We start from the raw sequence: 8,072 nt of genomic DNA on the forward strand, positions 1-8,072 counted from the left end.
TTTTTTGACTTTTTTTTCTTCTGTGGATTAATTTTTATGACAAGAAATTTTGAAAAGTAATGCTCAAATGCCAAACGACTAATTAACAAGAAATTTTGAACAAGGAAACTGATGGACTAAATCAACAAGAAAAACAAAATTTGAAAACATGATGTAACCAATTTTGACTAACTTTTGACTCCCACTCATGTACCCACCGTACATGTCACTTTGATACAACAAAATTTATTAAGACAAAAGAAAACTAAGCACCCAATTCGACTCAAATTCGCAAAACTGAAATATGTCAATGATTTTTTACATGCTTTAATTCAATTAAAAACTTCAATCTCCACCCCCAAACTTAAATTAAACATTGTCCTCAATGTTTAGAACATAGAAAACATAGCAAATAATACATTTAAAGATAGGGTTTCGAAAACTTCCCCGGATTTTTCGTTGGAGCATGAATGAACAACATTGAAGCATGATACGAATTGCCATATAACGAACTCCCCCAAACTTGAATCTTGGACAGCCCATGTTCCCGCAACACAAGAAAGAAAATAAAAACTTAGTCCCAAAAAAAAAAAACAAAATTAAAAACTACACAAACAAATGAAAAATTTAGAAAGCTTGGGCTGCCTCCCAATAAGCGCTTCTTTATAGTCATGAGCTAGACTATGTGGAAATTAAGTGGAGAATGGTGGATCATTCAAATGCGGAACCACTCCATGAAACTTCTTCTTTTTCCCTTTCTTCCACCTTGTAGCTTTGAAATTTGGTGTCGATAGAAGGCAATGAGGCACGGCATATGTTTGCTGCTTCTTTAATTTCAACACTCGAGACTTCTTTCTCTTCTTCATTTTTTTCTGTTGTCTCTTCCACCATATCTTGGCCACCGTACTGAAAGTGAGTTGAGTATGCGTAACTTCAATTTTTTGTTCAATTCCAAACTCTCTTTCATAATTTAGAATGAAAGAATCATCAGCATTTGGTTCAACGGAATCTGTCATGTAGCACTCTGTAACATTTGGTAGAGGTGGACTTGGTTCAAACAATTGAAAATCCAACGACTTGTCACATCCCTTGTGTCTTTCTCTGTCGTCTCCCTCCTTTTGGCTTCCTAACTCTATGTTTGGCTCCTCCTTATTTGGATTCGTGAAGCCTTGCAGAAAGGGCAACTCCTCTTCATAAGTCGGAATTTTGGAATATGGGGTGGCATCATCATCTTCATCTTTAGTTCACCAAGCTGGTTGTACATCTTTTCCTCACTCTCGAATTTTTCAGTTGCATTGACTTGTACATGGCATACACTTTGCTCAATTGGATTAGCTTCGAGTTCGCTTGAAAATATTTCTTGGTCTCTTTCACTCCATATTGCAGCAATTTGACCAACTTGCTTCTCCAAATTTGCGATTGCTTGGGCATTTGCTTCCTCCTTATGTTGGAGAATTTGCAAAAGTTGAGTTGTTGTTTGCTGATACTGCATATTAGTTTGAACCATCAATGCAAAAGCTTCTTCCCATGAAGTTTTCTTGGATTCCACAGATGTGGCTTCTTGTATAAACTCTGAGAATTGAGCACCAGAAAGCCAATTTTCCGTTGGAAATTGTTGATAAGCCATATCTTTCCTCGTACATGAAACAAGTCAAAAAGTAAAATGACTAACAACTTATAAAGAAAACAAAAAACAAAAAATCAAAATAAAAACTGCAGTAAAAAAAATATTAAAGAGGAATGAAAAGTAAACCAAATGACTAACAGGAAACTATGAAGAAAGGAATCCCACAAACAAAGGAATTTCAAAACTATACACTTGCGGCAAAATTTTTAATTTTTTAATTTTTTTTTATTAATAACACAGCAAATAGAAAGAAAGAAAAATAAAATCACTACACAAATAAAAATAGAAAACGAAAAATAAATTTTAGTAAAGCACAATCAACAAGCCAAATTGGGATTAAGGGGCCGGCAACGGCGGAAAAAAACTGGATGTATATTTAAACTAACCTAAATAATAGATTAATTTAAATCAAATTAAACTCGCAAGCGCACAAATCAATTGTAGTAATATATGAAAATACGAGATCGATTCCATAGGCATTGCTTTAACACCAATTTAACCGATTAATCACGCAAGACTATATTAAACAAACAAATGATAGATTGAATTGAATAATTGATTAAGATTATAATTAACAAGAAAAATAAAAGACAATTAATTAAAATAAACACACAACAAGAAAACCTAAGGTTATGAATTCACCAATAACGATCTTGTTTGCTTTTCTAGAGCCAACTATTATCCAACTACCATGCCAATGTTAAAGGTTGTTCTTTCTAAGGTATGAAATGGTCATACATCAACTCTTGTATGTCTACATGATAATTATATCCTATTGGTTAGGCATACAATTAAACACATAAAACCCCATTAAGTGTAGAAGATCATGTCAACCAAGTAGGACTAGCTTGATATTGGTCATCCTCACTAGTTTGTCTACTCTTCTTAATCTTAGTTCCAATAAACCTAACTGAAAATATGACTTTTAGCCCCTGAAATTCAATTTTCTCCACATAAAACCCGTCATAAATTTTTTAATCAAATAAAACTCATTAACTAGATTCCACATCAGCAAATTCATTAATTATATTTGACTTTACACATTTAAAAAAAATTTATGCCCAAAACACCCCTATTTGAATCTTTGTAAGGGAGAATTAATGATTCTACGAAAATAATAATTAATAAATTTATTGCCTAATATATAATAACAACAAAACATGCCTAATATATGTAATAATACATGCTTAGTTAAGTCAACAAATTATATTTTACATATAATTGTAGGTAAATTATTTCACACACATATATGTAACCACAAAAAATAAATAAATAAATAAATGCCTGGTATACGTAAAAATTCATGCAAAATAATTTACCCACAAAAAATGTTATTTGATTCAATGAACCTACTATTCAAATTTTAAAAATGTTAGATTGCTTAAAAAAAGAAAAATAATTTCTCCACTGACACACCCCGACCGAGGTCAAGGCATGCTGGCCGTCACGTGAGAGTGACGTAGCCATGTGCACAGTGCGGAAGCGATAAATATAGCAAACATACGAATAATTAAAAACCATATTACTAGTGTGCATTTCTAAACAAAAAGTGGTAGGAGTTAAGTACAACAGTAACACTCCTAGTCAGAGCATAAAGTCTAGGTGCAGTCCAGTAGGACAAGTACTAGTTATCAGTACCAGGAATGTCCTACTATTATATGGATAGGTCAGAACTGCCGACGTCCTCTCTATCCACCAACATCAATCTTACTTAAAACCTGGAGGGGCATAAAACAAAAAACGTGAGTAGGCAAAAACAAATGTTTTACAAAATCATTTCATTTATCAACATATCTAACCCCTCGCTGTAAAACATGTAAAATTTTCCCATAATCAAGATGTAAGCATATACATACATATATATATATATATATATATATATATATATATATATATATATATATCTCTGAAATCATAACCATTCAATTCATGCTTCACATAATCATTTTCATATGTATGCCATGCCAAAATATAATAAGTAACAATCCAAGTAATAATGATTTCATAGAAGTATGACATGTTAGCCGAAACTCCTGAGTAGTCTGTACGGCTAAATTCCTAGTTCAAACTCAATCTAGCCGGAGTCACTACTATGACCTATACGGCAATATACTGCACATAAGTCGGAACCACTAAAAAGGGTCTGTATGACAAGATTGGGTAAGATACAGTTATGCTCAATTCTACTTTCTCAATACTAGCCGTGCGATAATACATTAGTCACCAACGAGTCGGAACCACCTATAGTGGTCTGTATGACAAGACTGTGCACCTAATTAGACCCAATGTGAGCATCTGGTGCAGGAGGTGACCTAATTTACAAGCCTGTGCCAACTCTCTCTAGCTAAATTGCAATCACCCGAGGTGCAGGTTTATGAGCTCATTGTTTCTCAGTCACATCTCATATATCCAACCAAACATATTCATCACGCTACTCAATTCTTCAAATAAACTTATATCTCATTTATTTCATGTCATATATTGTATGGCTGCACCTAACATTTCGTTAGGCTGCTTACGTACCCTAAACAGGGATCAAGCCGTTCGTAGTTCACATATACCAAACATAACTTACTTGTACTTACCTGTGCCTCCACAGCACCACAATTATATATATATATATATATGCAACCATGAAATGCATATTCAAAATATAATGGCATTTGGTATATTATTTCAAAGCATATTTTCATTTAAAACACATTTCTGGGAATTATATCAAGTATATAATTATATACTGAAAACAAAACCCCACTCACTGATAAGTCGAAGGGTCGTAGCCCCCGATTCCCCCGTGGATACGCTCGTCCTCGGGATAAGTCTCACCTATATGGGAATAAACTATAAATACGTTATTTTAAAGCACATAGACAAAACTAACTAATAACTTCTCATACATTGCTCAAAATGGGTATATGAATATACCACAATGATCTACTCGACGTCGCGGACGTCGAGATATTTTTAAAATAAACTCATAGCAATCAACTCGTAGCACCACGAGGAACACAATGATGCACCCAAAACCTTCGATCTGTGGAGCTTGGGGTGGTCTTGAAGCTTGTCCGTACGAATGGCAAGGAGAGAGAGTGAAACCGGGAGAGAGTACAGGAGAGAGAGAGAGAGAGAAGAATGATGTGTGTGTGTGTGTGCGTGGTCCTCAAGTCACCAACCACATCTCAAAATTTTCTAAATTCCAATTGGGTCCAAAATAATAGTGACTTAACACATTGGCCCTTAACCACACATAGCCCCACGATGCTCCAACGCTCAAGGGCATTTTTGTCTTTTCACATCAACGATAACAATGATTCCGGGACGGGCTGTCACATCCACTATATGTAAAATATATGCAAAATAATGTACTGCATAAAAAAATTATTATTTTATTCAATACTATTTTACCTATTGTTTTGTACATATAATAATAAAATGTGCCCAATATATATGATGATACATACAAAATAAAACACCTACAAAATATATATTATTTGCTCATCATAAATTTACATATAGGTAGATTAATTAGTATGATATATTTGATCATATATGCGTAAATTTTAAAGTGTAAAAATATCTACTTCAGATAGATTTCGATTTCCTTTTACTGTAGGAAATCTGAAAAGCTATCCTTGGATTCCTTTTAAATCCTACCCATGCACTTCCCTTCATCATTCAGTCTTAGCTATTTTTTTTCTGTATGTTATGTCCCCCCCTCAATCAGAAAAGCATCTATCTCTCTCTCTCTTCTCCCTCTCCCACGCCACATTCTTCTTCTTCTTCCTCTCTGCAACAACCACAAAACACACCAAAACTCACAAACGTGACAAACCAACTACATCATCATGCTCATCTCAGTCTCATGATCATAACCATGTCCTTGAAATCTAGTGTGGACGAGTTTTGACTCACCAACTCGGAAGGTCCGACTCGGCGAGTTTGATACTACGGTTTTCAAGCCATGCATGGCTAAGGTAAGCCTTAAGAAACCCTTAGAACCTTCATTTCACTTCTATGGGTTGTTATTGATCCTTTGTTTGTGTTTTGAACGTGTGATTTTACCTAGAAACTCAAGAAGAAGGAGAACCCGAAGTTTTTCGTACAAAAACCGTGGCCATTTAGTCACTTTCAAACCATTTTTCTGGTCAACCTCAACCACAACTGGACTTCTTCTAGGTACAAACTTGTTCTCTACATTCCTAACTTCAAAATGGCTTTTGAATCACTGAGTTTGGTTAAGTAACGAGTTAGAAATCAACTTTGGAAGTTAGGAAGAAAATTTCAGTTTCTGGAAAATTTGTAACCGTGGTCGTTTGGCCACTTTCAGGCCAAATTTTCGAACAACATAGACTAGATTCGAACTTTCTATAAATGAGATTGGTAGATCACATTCCTAGCTTTAATTTGGCTTTTGTAGAAGTGAATTTGGTTGAGAATCGAGCTCGTTATGGGCTTTGGAAGTTAACCCAAAAATCTGCAAAACTGCAGATTTTCGCGAAGAAGGCAAGTACAATGTATTTGCGGGGGCGCGTGGGCGCGCGTGGACCGCCACTTTGGGCGGCACATGGGGGTGTGTTCAGCCTCCGGCTGGCGCATGGTTCACGCATGTGCGTTCGTGTCGTCGAGTAGATCGATTTCATATATTTTTACCCTAAGTTTAAGCAAACTATGAGGATTTTATTTAGGTTTCTGTTATGTGCTTTAATTAATGTTATTTAGTTATTTCACATATAGGGGAAACTTATTCCGAGGATTTTCGAGGCCAAGCTAGGCTCGGGGGCTACGACCCAGCGACGTACTTGTGAGTGGGCAGTTGTTTTATACCTATATATATTTATAGTTTCCATAAATGCATATTTATGTCACTTTTACGCCTATTTTGCCTAGTATCATTATTGTGATATAAATTATGATAAATGCTGCTATATGGTTGTGATATTACTATCATGGCATTCATACGTGCTTGTGTACATGCTCATCTTGCTGCACCCGGTGTTAGTACTCGCCCCAGGGCAAGGGCAAGGGCCAGGGCCAGTCCTTCACGTGTATGTTCACATTTGCACCGTTCGCTCACCTTGGATCCAAGTTTAGGTGCCAGTCTTGTCGGGTAGATTGCATTAGGCGATCCGACTTGTATGTGATGTGCTTTTGCACCAGTTTTCACGTGATCGAAGTACTAAAGCATATTGATTACACCCAGTCCTGTTCATGTCAGAAACCATATGTTCGAACTTGTGTGTCAGCTTAGATGGATGAGCACTTAGGTATATTGATTATCACATGATTATTATTGTGGCATATGATACATCATTTACTTGGCATATTTCTGATTATATGGCTGATATATTGGATTTCATACTAACGTAGTATGTTTTGAGGAAACTATACTTGTTTTACGGCGAGGGATCACGGCAGTTCTGACATTTCCTTCTGACCCACTCAACTTTATTTTTCGCCCCTCTAAGACCTAGATAGTTGTACTCTCTGTGGCACTCGAGGAATCACGGCAGTTTTGACATTTCCTTCTGTTTAGATGTACGAACTTATCACTATCATGTAATAAGTGTACTTTGGTTGCTTTGACTACTCTTTCGTAGTCTCATTGTCTATCACACTCTGAATAATTGTAGTGGGTTCAACCCACGAATTGCGCACTCTTTCACTATTTAGTTCTAATTAATTTAAATTTTATTCACTTTTCGCATCACTTACCCTTATGGTTACGTCACCTCACGGTGACGGCTAGCATGCTTCGACCTTTCCAGGTCGGGGTGTGTCAGTAGTACTATATACATTTGAACATATATATGTGTATATACATATGTGTATGTTAGGGGTAATAATATGCAATAAATTATTTGTTCATTGTAATTAAGGTGAGTAATAATATTTATTGATTTATTTTGAATGTTGTGGTGCAAGTTGTAAATATTTTGTATTAATAGGTCAATTACTTTCCTACATGGCAATCACTTTTAAATTTGGGTTTTATTTGGATGTTTATAATTAGATGGGTTTTTATATAGAAAATAAGAGTTATAAGGGTCTATATCTAAAGAACCCTAAACCTAATTGATTGGTCATCCTCATAGATTTATCTAACTATCTAGATGCAAAATTCCTAAAGGTGATTAGTCATTAGAAATTCGAACCTAGAATAAAATACCCACAAAGATTAAGAATATAACATGACATATAATCGGATAATAATTAACAAAGTAATTCGCAAAATTCATATCATGGCTTTGTCATAAACCTTAGAAAAAACTTAGTTACACATAGAAATAAAAATAAAAGAAAGAACTTGTAGTCCATGGCAAAGCATGTCCCTAAGCTCTTCTTCACAAATTGTGGAGATGGTGAATGGTATAGTGGTGTGGGTGATATGGGTTATGTCTAGAGAGGGCTTAGGACACCTTATTTATACTAGAAAACCCCTAAAAGGTTTGGGAGAAACTCTCCTAAA

The sequence above is a fragment of the Malus sylvestris genome, chromosome 13 (genome assembly GCF_916048215.2).
Source record: "Malus sylvestris chromosome 13, drMalSylv7.2, whole genome shotgun sequence".
NCBI lineage: Eukaryota > Viridiplantae > Streptophyta > Magnoliopsida > Rosales > Rosaceae > Malus > Malus sylvestris.